The sequence below is a fragment of the Octopus sinensis genome, linkage group LG20 (assembly GCF_006345805.1).
Source record: "Octopus sinensis linkage group LG20, ASM634580v1, whole genome shotgun sequence".
Lineage (NCBI taxonomy): Eukaryota > Metazoa > Mollusca > Cephalopoda > Octopoda > Octopodidae > Octopus > Octopus sinensis.
This window is the reverse complement of record NC_043016.1, coordinates 18596047-18610118: the sequence shown is the minus strand read 5'-3', so window position 1 is coordinate 18610118 and position 14072 is coordinate 18596047.

Here is a 14072-nt window from a genome sequence, read left to right as displayed (position 1 = left end):
ACATATCTAAGTTTATATGTATAATATATATAATATATATTATATATATATATATATATATATATATTATATATATATATATATATATATATATATATATATATATATATGTATGTATATATATATATGTATATATATATATATATATATATGTATATATATAGGTATATATAATATATATATATATAATATATATATATAATATATATATATAATATATATATATATATATATATATATATATATATATATGTTTTCTCGTCATCGTTGTTGTCATTTATTCGGAGGTCAACATCGATACAAAAAGTTCTGTGATCTAATGCATCCATCCCCGACATGATAATTACGCCGCCGTTAACTACGTAAAATTAACATGTCTAACTTGGAATTTCTATCAAAGGCGTAAGAATTCCTATCCTTTACTCGCTCGCTCCTCCTGGTCACAAGAAACCAATCGCAAAATAAAAAAAAAAGAAGAAAATTGTTTAAATAAACATAAACAAAGAAATGTACGGTTACTGTCTCCCATAGATGAAAGAGTCCGACTTAATGGACGGAGTAAAGAAACCAAATTAGGTTTTACGTCAGACAGAAATAACTGTGTTGGGTGGAAATGCTTAAAGTATGTAGCTTAAAAAAGTTACATACGCGCGCAAGAACACGTACAACATATATATATATATATATAGAATAAACCTTTACATATAAAAATAACGTGAAATACACGAAGGGACGAACATAAGAGACAGACGGGTCATTCAAAGCCTTCGTTCTTCAGTCAGAAACCGATTCATCATTGCAAATATATATATATATATATATACAGGGGTTGGACAAAATAATGCATCATAATTTTGAATTATCAATAAAACCGTCAAAAGCTTGTTTATTTTTATGTTTTTTTGATTTATTATAATAGTGTTGTTTAATATGTTTTGCTAAAATTGCTGTTTCTTTTCAGATATCATCAGAAAAAAAGATAATTAAAATTCATTGAAATGACAGATCTATCGGACTTTCAAAGAGGTCAAATTGTTGGTGCTCGTATGGCAGTTGCCAGCGTAATGAAAACAGTCGAAATGTTTCGTGTATCAAGAAGTACTATCTCGAAAGTAATGGCAGCCTTTAAGAAAGAGGGAAAACCTCCTTGTCGAAACAAAACTCTTGAAGAAAACCAAAACCTTCAGATAGGCGCAGGAGTGGCTGTGTGGTAAGTAGCTTGCTTGCCAACCATATAGTTCCGGGTTCAGTCCCACTGCGTGGCACTTTGGGCAAGTGTCTCTTACTATAGCCTCGAGCCGACCAAAGCCTTGTGAGTGGATTTGGTAGACGGAAACTGAAAGAAGCCTGTCGTGTATATGTATATATATATGTGTGTTTGTGTGTCTGTGTTTGTCCTCCCAACATCGCTTGACAACCGATACTGGTGTGTTCATGTCCCCGTAACCTAGCGGTTCGGCAAAAGATACCGATAGAATGAGTACTAGGCTTACAAAGAATAAGCCGAATAAAGGTGGTGCTCCAGCATGGCCGCAGTCAAATGACTGAAACAAGTAAAAGAGTAAAAGAGAGTAAGAGTATAGGGACCGTCGGTCTCCGCGAATTGTTAGAAAGGCTCACAGAAGTACAGCATCCAAAATTACTGCAGAGCTTAATGACCACCTCCAGAACCCACTTTCCGCAAAAACTGTTCGCCGGGAGCTGCATAAAGCTGGATTTAACGGGAGAGCTGCAATCAGAAAACCACTACTTCAAAAACAAATGTTGCAAAGCGTTTAGAGTGGAGTAAAAACCTACAGAATTGATCCCTAAAGCAGTGGAAGAATGTTATTTTCTTGGACGAGTCTTCCTTTACCCTATTTCCGACCATCGCCCGAGTATACGTGTAAAGACAGCCAAATGAAGCATTGGATCCACACTGCCTTCTTCCAACTGTTAAACATGGAGGGGGATCTCTGATGATCTGGGCGGGGGCTATATCTTGGAATTCCGCCGGCAGATTCATAGCAAAATTAATTGTGAAGACTATTTAAGCATTTTATTTGATCAAATTCATCCTATGGTTGTGGAACTGTTTCCGGGGGGGAAACGCAATCTTTCAAGATGATAATTCACACAACTAAAGTTGTTACTGAATGGCATGAAGAACATTCTAGTGAAGTTGAACATCTTATCTGCTCACCAGATCTCAATATTATTGAACATTTATGGTACATTTTAGAAAAACAAATAAGGAATCGATATCTTCCACCATAATCACTACCAGAACAGGAGACTGTTTTAGCTGAGGAATGGACAAAAATTCATTTGGAAGCAATTCAAACTTTGTACAAATCCATACCTCGTAGAATTCAAGCTGTAATTACTGCTATATAGAAAAAATAAATATACTATATACACCATATAGAAAAAAACTAAATATACTATAGAAACCTTATTCTCAAAATCAATAAAGTACATAAACAATAAATAGTAAATAGTAGTCAATTTACTCCTATTTATTATTTATTGTTTATGTACTTTATTGATTTTGAGAATAAGGTTTCTATAGTATATTTGACTTTTTCTATATGGTGTGAATAACGCCTTTCACTATTGAATTGCTTAATAGAGGTTTTTCTCTCAATTATCTACATATATTATATATTGTGGAATTTGATTTAGAATTGCTAAATTGAATTTTTCCCAGTAAGTTTGGAATTATATTCCCTACTATTATTATTATTACAATATATATACATACACACATACACGCATGCCAATTTACGTATATGTACACATATATACATACACACATAATCATATGCATATGTACATACATAGATACATCATACAGCACAGTGGTTAAAGAGTCGGGTTTACAATCGTGAGATATGAGTTGTGTGTCTTATTTTTTGAGCACTGAGTTGTGTATTTTTGTTCTTGAGCAGATTTCATCACTTGGGCACATCACAGATTTTGCTTAGGAAACATGCCTGCTCAAAGAATTTCACGTTTTACCGCTTTGTTTCTAGCCCTAAATGGCTTAATTTATTTATATCTAGCACTATGTCTTTCTCCATTTCTAAGTTAAGAGTAAAAATAAAGCAACCCTGCAAAACACAACTGATCTTTATACAGAAATGCTCAGAATAACAGCAATCAAATAATGACAGCACAACAAACATCAGTGATCTGACTGTCGCCTGTACTCTTGACAAGGGATGCCAGTTAGTCTTTTACACCTACAAGGCTCTTTCGTATTAGCCCGAGTTGCTGGATAATTTTTCGTTCATTTAAGACTATTGTAGAACGGAAACTTTTCATAGATTGGAATTTAAATCCTAATCTCTATAGAAATTTATTATTTCAAGAAAACTTTGAATTTGAATTACTATTTATTTTTACGATTATAGATAACAAATCGCTCTGTAACTTCTGAACCCGAGTCAGACACGAGGGAACGATGTCGAGACAACGTCTTCTACGAATGATATTTTTTGACACTCTAAAGCGACCGACAGATGCTGAACGATAATAAATGAACTGCGACCAGGCTCAATAAAAGGAGCCCGAATTATTATAGGCTGCAATTACAGACTTGAACTCAGTGTTGGGAGAAATTAAATCAGCTTGCAAATACACGTTCACTTTACTAAATTTATACTCGGGTTAAGCCCGAACAGCCCGAGTGTCGGAGTCACCACTGATACATGAATATATATTTACATACATTCATGCGCACACAGATACATACAATAAACAAACGTACAGGTAGACTGACAGATTGATAAATAGACGGAAAGATAATTTCAAGGTATTACCGTCTTTATTTCATGTCTCACTAATTAACATTCCTTACAGACACACACACACACACTCACACACACACTCACTCGCGCACGCACACACACAAAATGACCATCACCACCAACATCAATACACTCGCACGCATACATATGGCCTGATAGACAGACATACAGACAGAAGACATAAATACGTAGATAAATGTATAATGTATATATAGGCGCAGCGTGGCTGTGTGGTAATTAGCTTGCTTCCCAACCACATGGTTTCTGGGTTCAGTTCCACTGCGTGGCACCTTGGGCAAGTGTCTTCTATTATAGCTTCAGGCCGACCAAAGCCTTGTGAGTGAAAGACCGTCGTATATATATATATATATATATATATATATATAGCGAGAGGGAGAGAGAGACTGGAGCAACGGGAAATAAAGGGTCTTGCTTAAGGACACAATGCGTTGCTGCGAATTCACGACCTTACGATCGTAACCACTAAGCCACGTGCCTTCACTCAGTCCACTCAGTTGGCAAAAATGATTTGTACCTGTATTTCAAAGAGCCATCTTTGTCACACTCTGTTTCACGCCGAATCTCCCTGAAAACTACATTAAGGGTACACATGTCTGCGGTGTACTCAGCCATTTGCATTTCAATTTCACGAGCAGTCTGTTCCGTTGATCGTATCAGCTGGGACCATCGTCGTCGTATCCGACGGAATACTCCTATACATACACACACACACACACACACACACACACATATATATATATATATATGTGTGTGTGAGTCTGTGTTGTCCCCCACCATCACTTGACAACCGATGTTGATGTGTTTACGTATCAGTAACAGTAGCGTTTCGACAAAAGAGACCGATAGAATAAGTACTAGACTTACAAAGACTAAATCCTGGGAGTCGATTTGCTCGACTTAAAGGCGGTGCTCCAGCATGGCAACAGTCAAATGACTGAAACAAGTAAACGAAGAAATGAAATTATACACATATATATATATATATATATATATATGTATGTATATATGTGTATATTATGTATGTACATACATATATGCTGACATATATGCATACGTATACACGTATACAAAGCACACACACATACTCATACCCATACACATATGGACGCATATGTTTATTCATTTATTCTTTCTTTCGTCTTATTGTCCATTTATGTTTCTTCGTTACTGTCAAATTTTCCCTTTGATCTTATCTTATCTCCACAAACTTTTCATGTATATCGTTATAAGACACCTGAAGTAAGTTAATTAGTTATATTTCGAATTTAATTTATCCTAGCATTCTCACAATAATACCCCCCCCCCCCCACAATACCCTCCTCCACCTCACAATCACTCCAAACACATTTTTAACACAACAGTTTATTGTAATATCCAATTTATGATTAATTTTTTTTCCTTTCTTTCTTTCTTTCTTTCTTTCTTTGTGTATTTTCTGTTCTAATACACCTGAATATTCCGTACACATTGAGTTGTATAGAAAAAAAAAAAACACTATTGCTTACTTCTACACTCTCTTACTCTTTACTCTTTTACTTGTTTCAGTCATTTGACTGCGGCCATGCTGGAGCACCGCCTTTAGTCGAGCAAATCGACCCCGGGACTTATTCTTTGTAAGCCCAGTACTTATTCTATCGGTCTCTTTTTGCCGAACCGCTAAGTGACGGGAACGTAAACACGCCAGCATCGGTTGTCAAGCAATGCTAGGGGGGGACAAACACAGACACACAAACATATACACACATATACATATATATATACATATATACGACAGGCTTCTTTCAGTTTCCGTCTACCAAATCCACTCACAAGGCTTTGGTCGGCCCGAGGCTATAGCAGAAGACACTTGCCCAAGATGCCACGCAGTGGGACTGAACCCGGAACCATGTGGTTGGTAGACAGGCTACTTACCACACAGCCACTCCTGCGCCTACGTATTTCTCAGTATAAATCAGTCGAGAATATTGTTCCGTAGATGATGATTGTCTCACTACTCGAGACAGTCATGACTATCACGCCAAATGAAATAATTGTTTTGACGATAATAAATTATGTGAGCAAATTTGGAATAAGTTCGTACGCCTTGGGGAGGCGTGAATACTGGAGGTTAACTCGCAAAAAGACTTCTGCAGAGAGAAAACGATTAATTCTCTCTCTTTTTTTTTTCTGGTTCTAAAACGTCTTTGCTTGAAATCAGTATTTTGTACCATACTTCCTTCTTTTCACGACATACTTCTTTTCTTCCAAACACCAAAGCTTATTCGCTCTCAGTTGAGTAAAATCTATGTTTATGCAGATGGTAATGTTCTTTCTTCCTTAAAAACGTGGTTGCGTGGTGAGAAGCTTGCTTCCAAACCACATGGTTCTATGGTTCCGGGTTCATTCCCACTGCATGGAACCTTTGACAAGTTTCTTCTATTATAGCTTCGTGCCGACCAAAACCTTCCAAGTAGATTTGGTAGACAGAAACTGAAAGAAGCCCGTTGTATGTGTGAGTGTGTGTGTGTGTGTGTTTATATGTTGTATGCATCTATATATATATATATACATGTGTGTGGGTCTTTGTGTCTGTGTTTGTACCCCAACACCACTTGACAACCGATACTGGTGTATTTACGTCTCCGTAGACTAGCGATTCGGCAAAAAGAGACCGATAGAATAAGTACTAGGCTCAACAAATAAGTACTGAGAGTAAAAACTCTTCGCGGTGATGTCCCAGCATGACCGCAGTCTAATGACTGAAACAAGATAAAGCATTCCTTAAACAGGCCTCTTCATTCATAATTTTAAACCGAGGCCTCGAATGTGTCCCGCAATGAGGATATGCAAATCTTATTGCATTCTAGAACTAGAAAACTCTATCGCTTCGCATACACAGAGAACATCATTGCAGTACAATGCACTGTCGATCGTGTGCAGCACGCAACTAGATTCTTCCCTGCCCGGAACATCAGCCCTTTGGAATTCCCTACCTGTTCATTTTCTTCCCGCAGATGTTGACTCTCAAAGGCCCAACACGAACATTAATAACATCAACCTTACTGTCCGAGAATACTAGTTTTGTGCGGCCGAACAACGGAGATTCCCTACTTGTTACCACGACCTACTGGAAAGTGAAGCCAAATTTCCTTCAAATTGCCAATCGTTGTCGAATTGCCTCCAAATTACCAATCGATGTAATAAACTCCACTAATGATATGATTACTAAAGTGGTACTTCTGCTTGCTCACCACGATCGAAGACCAGAAACAGAAATAGTAAGAGAAAACAGAAGGCCGGCTGTTTTGATTGTGTACAAGATAGACAGAAAATGTGACATTATTGACGTAGGAATAAGAGTATAAAAGGCAAAATGAAAGAGAATGTGATTAACTATTGCAAACTAAGAAGAGAACTGAAAATATATGGAACTTAAATGAAACAAAGTTTAACTCCGATCATTGTTGACAGATTTGGAATGGTAACGATAAAACGATTAACGTCGCCCTTTTCAAGCCTTGCCAGGCTCATGGGCCCGGTTTCCCAGTTTCTGTGGTGTATGTGTTACCCACAGCTGGACGGGATGCCAGTCCATTGCAGCGTTACCCAAGAAACAGGAAGAGAGAGTGAGAGAAAGTTGGGGCGAAAGAGTACAACAGAGGGTCGCCACCACCCCTATCGGAGCCCGTGGAGCTTTTAGGCATTTTTGTTCAATAAACACACACATCGCCCGGTCAGGGAATCGAAACCGCGATTTTCCGACCGCGAGTCCGCTGCTCTAACCACTGGGCCATTGCGCCTCCACACTGCGCCCTTTTAAAGCCTAGCCAGACTCACGGGTCCGGTTTCCCGGTTTCAATGGCGTATGTGTTCCCCAGCTGGACGGGACGCCAATCCATCGCAGCGTGACTCATTTTTGCCAGCTGAGTGGACTGGAGCAACATGAAATGATGTGTTTTGCTCAAGAACTCAACGCGTCGCCCGGTCCAGGAATCGAAACCACAATCTTACGATCATGATGCTGACACCCTAACCACTAAACCACGCGCCTCTACATGGAATGGTAACAACCAGTCTTAAATCTTGATAAGATATGTTACACGGAGCTTCAGCAGAAAGTTTCATTATCTGGAAAAGTAAGGATCATAAGAAGAGTTTTTGAGACCAATACCTGTTGGTTGTAGTTTTCCAGTTCAACATGTTCCCATCGGGATAACTTAGTAATAAACAACAACAACAACGATGACAATGACAGCAACAATAAAAATAATAATAAAAACTACTAAAAATCACGCATTGGGTGTGGTGCATCAATTATAACTATGGTGTGATCTAAATGTGTTTAATTGAAGGTAACTAGTATTATTTTGTAATTCAGAAAAATAGGTGAAACTTTTATAGATTAACAGACAAGTAAAAATGAGTCAGCATGGAATAATAGTTTACGGAAAAGTATTGCTCAAAATATATTTTACATTTTTTCAGAAGCAAACGAAGGATATGGTGCATTTGACCCTATACATATGGCAGCCATATCTTCGATAAATCATGCTTTGCCATTTTATATATATATATATGGAATGGCTGCATTAAATGTTGTTAAACCCAGAAACAACTAAAACGACAAGGATGTTCGCCGCTGAAACGTCTTTGATCAAAGGCTCTCTTAACACAACGTTGACCGAGGTTTAAGAGGTAAGAGTTATATTAGATGACGCTTAAAGAAAAGTTATATATATATATATATATATATATATACCTTACAAATGACAAGGTTTGTACTCTTAACATTAGACACTCCGTTTATCGTATCTGAACACAGACTCTGGTAGATGAACTGGGTTGTTTTCATTGCATTAGACCAATGGTTCTCAGTTGTGGTCCATATAACCTCCAGGCAGTCCGTGGAAAATTTGGGGCGGAGTGTGTGGGGGTCCACACAAAGTTTTTAATGGTTCATGAACAACGTTGGCTTGAGATGTATTTATTATTTATTGCAAGATAGAGCTCAGTTTCTTTCTCTAACATTTTACATAGTTCAAACTACACAAGTTGATGTGTGAAAGATAAAATGGGTATTTTAAAAGAAGTATCTATAAAATTAGTTTTTAAACTGTTAGTGGTGATAAGGGTCAACAAGAATAAAAAATTAATGAAAGGGGTCCACAGATAATAAATGGTTGAGAACCTTTGCTTTTGATGTATGTATTGGTGTGTATTGTAAGAAACAGCTGGGTTTCTTTCCCTAACATTTGACATAGTCCAACCTACACAAGTTGATGAGTGAAAAACTAAAATAGGAATTTTGAAAGAAGCATCTATAAAGCTAATTTTTGAAAATCAAATAGCTATGAGGGTCCACCAGAATAAAATAGTAATCAAAGGGTCCATAGGTAAGAAAAGATTAAGAGGCACTGCATCAGATATTTCGTTCTCAATCTTTTGTAACACCAAATAGTCACCAAATAGTATCCCACAGACATCCCATTCCCGTAACTTCCAAACCTGCTTCCCATCATTATTTTAAACAAAGAGACGCTAAGTTAAATCAGTGGTATTATTTTCAGTCATGTTTGTTTGTTTGTCTTTCCGTAGACAAGATATCTCAAGAACCGCTGGATGGTTTCGAATGAAACTTTCAGGGATGTTTGGCCTCGGGACTGACACAAACTGATTAACTTTTGGGTACCGGACAAGGATTCTGGATTATTTTTTCGGTATTTTTTATTTAATTCTTGACAGCGGTTGGGTTCATTTTCAGTATCCTCGTTTGTGAGAGTAGTCGAGTTTATCTCAGACATTCTCATTTTAAAGATCATCTCCGGCTAATCGTTGCGTGGTCGTTGGTGTTGCCTTGGTGGAGGTTGCGCTCTCTGAGTGCTCTTGTTATCCATAAATTCATATAATATCCCATCTGATATGAAACATATCTTAGATACCTGCCCTGTCTTGCGCTTATATACATACATATATGTATGTATGTGTGTATATATACACACACACATACACATATATATATATATGTATGTATGATGTATATATATATACAATATATAATATACATATATATATATATATATATATATATATATATATATATTATATATACTATATATATATATTATATATATTATTATATGCGTTTTTCTGTGTATATGTATGTGTGTGTCATTTTTTGAAGTGTCCCCTACCATCGCTGACAACTGGTCCTGGTATGTTTCCATTCCCTAAGGAGCAATAGAATAAATACCAGGTTTAAAAAAAAAGAAAAAAGTACCGGAATCGATTCATTCGGCTAGAAAATTCTCCAAACCGATGCCCCAGCATAGCCGCAGTCTAATGACTGAAACAGATTAAAGAGAAAAGATTATGGCTGCGTGGTAAGTAGCTTGCTTCCTAATCACATGGTTCCGTGTTCAGTCCCACTGCGCGGCACCATGGGCAACTGCCTTCTACTATAGTCTCGGACCGACCAAAGTCTTGTGAGTAGATTTGGTAGACGGAAACTGAAAGAAACCATCGTGTAATATATATATATATATATATATATATAGATAGATAAGAGATAGATATTTTATATATATGTATGCATGTATGTATATATATATATATGTATGAATATATGTATGTATGTATGTATGTATGTATGTATGTATGTATGTATGTATGTATGTATGTATGTATGTAGGTATGTATGTATGTATGTATGTGTGTGTCTGTGTTTGTGTCTGTGTTTGAATACGTTTATGATCTGTGTTTGTCCCCCCCCCCCAAATCGCTTGAGAACCGATGCTGGTGTGTTTGGCGCCCCGTAAATTAGCAGTTCGGCAAAAGAGCCCGATAAAATAAGTACTAGGCTTACAAAACTAAGTCCTGCGGTCGATCTGTTCGACTAAAGGCGATGCTCCAGCATGGCCGCATTCAAATGACTGAAACAAGTAAAAGAAAAAAAAAGAATAATAGAATATATATTTGAAAAAGGAAAAGAATGAGTTTACTGTTAGTTCTAATCAATTTAATTTTCTGATAATATAATTTTAACAGTTTGGTTTTTAAATCTAGTTGTTTTGAATGTTTCGGAACTAAAATATTGATTCCTTATTAAGAATTTGTATACATTGCTTCTTCTTCAATTACTTCTGGACTTTTCTCACATCTAATTTGGTGTGTTCTGTCATAGAACAATGCATTATTATTTCTCTATTCTTACCATCTACAATCTTTCTGATTGTGATAAGGTGTCAAAAGTTTTATGCTGCACATTATGAAACTAGTTTCTGTTCACCTTAAAATGTAGGCAGAACACTTTATTAGCTCTTGCCCTCTCTTGCTGTCGCCCTCTCTTTCTCTCTCTCCTCTCCCCCTCTCTCAGTAGACAGCAATATAAAACAAAGTTGGTTTTCTTCTGTTAATGTACTCCTTTTCTCTAACAAGGTTTGCATCTCTCACTTGATGTATATTGTACCACTTCATCGCATTTACATTTAGCCATAGACTGTATGTTTAATTTTCTCGACTTTTCCACAAGGGATAATCTTCACTGCAGATAATGTGAATTTTTATCCTTTAACATTTTACCTTTATCTTTAAAGCACATCTTTAGTAGCATATATTCACATTTTCTCACATATATATATATTCATAGGCACATGTTTATAATCTTTCTCCTTAGTATTTTTAAATCCTTGCATTTTAACCTTATCTGAAATGTGTCATACACTTAATCTGCTATCATATAGCTTTCATCTCCAGTTTTATGAAGATTCAAACATTCAAGTGGCTCCAACCAGGATTAATTCTGAAGCTAGGATTTATCCAAACGAAAAAATGTTTTTTTAGATTGATTTTGAAATTTCAGGAGAAATTTTGATATATATTTTTGTAAGTCATAACATAAGATTTGGGTCTTTTCGGTTTGAACGGCAGTTTTTAACATAATTTCTAGGTAACTAAAAAATTTTAAACTTCGTATACTGGTAGAATGTGTTTATAAAGCATCTCTTTCTCTTGGCTTATTGAGAAAATTCTATAGTTTTGGCAAGATAGTTGTTTTGTTTTTTTCTTCTTCATTTCTGCAATTTCAACCAATCAATGACGTCTATCGAAGTAACAAACATTCTGTGCCGTATGAACATGTCCCGCGTTTAAGAACGAGCTTGGGTTTATTTACATTTGTGAAGCAAAAAGATACCCTTCCCCCACCCCTAACCCTAATCCTAAAACAGATTGAAATGCAATAGATCGATACTAGGATCATAATTATCTGTGACAATTTTATATGACACCGCTAGAAAAAACTGCCGTTCAAACCGAAAAGATCCTAAGATTTCTCTGCAAAAATATATATTTTAGTCATCACTGAAATTAACAATTGACTTTATATGCTTTAACAATGAATGGATAGAAATTATTAATAAGAAATTAATATTTTATTTCTGAAACATTCAAAACAACTAGATCTAAAAACCAAACGGTAAAATTATATTATTAGAAAGTTAAATTGATTAGAACTACCAGTGAACTCATGCTTTCTCTCTTTTCTCTTTTACAAGGATTCCACACATTTTCCAATATAAGTATGTGTGTGTGTGTACACATATGCATATATATATATACAAGTACTTGGAAAAGGATGCTTGGCGATCATATAATAATATTAATAATATATAAATATATGCATATATACATATATGTACATCTATATGCATATACCTACATCTATATGCATATACATGCATGTATATATACATATAAATGTAGTTATGTCCATATATGTATGTATATATGCATATATTTATATATAAATTATATTTTATATATATTGTGTGTGTGTATATGTATATCTAGATATGTCTATATATATATATATATATATATATATATATATATTATATATACATGTATATATATGTACATATATGCATATCTAATATTAATATCACCGTGATCACCGTGACCGACCAGGCTATCAGATGTTGTTACACATCGCTGGTCACAATGCGCTTCGCATTGTTTTTTAGCCTTCAAATGACGCCACCCCGCTGGCTAAGCGAGCAGGCCAGCAGAAGAAAGAGTGAGAGAAAGCTGTGGCGAAAGAGTACAGCAGGGGTCGCCACCACCCCCTGCCGTAGCCTCGTGGAGCTGTAGGTGTTTTCGCTCAATAAACACTCACAACGCCCGGTCTGGGAATCGAAACCGCGATCCTACGACCGCTACCCTAACCACTAGGCCATATATATATATATATATATTCATACACAACCGTATATATGCACATACACACATACACACATACACACATAACACACACACACACACACACACACACACACACACACACACACAAGCACACCCACCTGGTAACACAAAAAAATATCTTCAAGAGATATAAAAATTCATTGAAATATGATATTACCGAATGTAAATATAAATATTTGTTTTTTTTATTTCGTGCATATTCTCCGAGTCTTACTTTTAGTTTTTAACCACAATATATTTTATTAACGTGTTTTCTTTTTAATCTTTTGTAAGCTGGTATCTGTTCTTCGTTCATATATTTTAATGCTATTACGTGTAAGTTTTTTTTTATCAGTTGTTTTTGTGTGTGTTTGTGCTTCTGATTGTGCGTGTGTCCGTGTGTATGTGCATGTGTGCGTGTAATTACTGCTTAGATCGTGAGTAGACTTTTTTTTTTTTTTTTATTAAAAAAAAAAAACATGTGAGATGTAAAATTGCATTTTGACAATTGACTTGTAACTCGAACCACATTTTTTTTAAGGAAGTTTTTCAAGTTAGTCCTGTTTTTCCCCTTCTTTGGTCGTATGAAAGCAAAATAAAGCGAAGCCAAACAAACGTTAGAAGTAAACACACAGACACACACACCCTCTCTTTCTCTCTCTCTCTCTCACTCACAACATACAGCACAAACACACATACACACATATACACACACATATATATATCAGTGTCTATAGAAAAGCCGATTATCATTGACATCACCAAGGAATGTCCGGGTTTTGGCGCTGAAATTTTTCGGGCCGCAACGTAACGCAACGCAATTTTCTCCCCCCCCCCACCTATCATTCATGCAACCACAGCGCCAAATCAGGGTCAGCTACAACCAAGCTGCATTGAACTTTGCTAAATTAATTATTTGTTCAACGCTTATTCATGGGCCGTCTTGTATCTGCTTATTGGCACAACATTCATATCTTTCTTTACTAAAGTTGTTCTCTCCACTCTATATATTGTTAATTGATATCTAAAATCGCCAAAAATTTT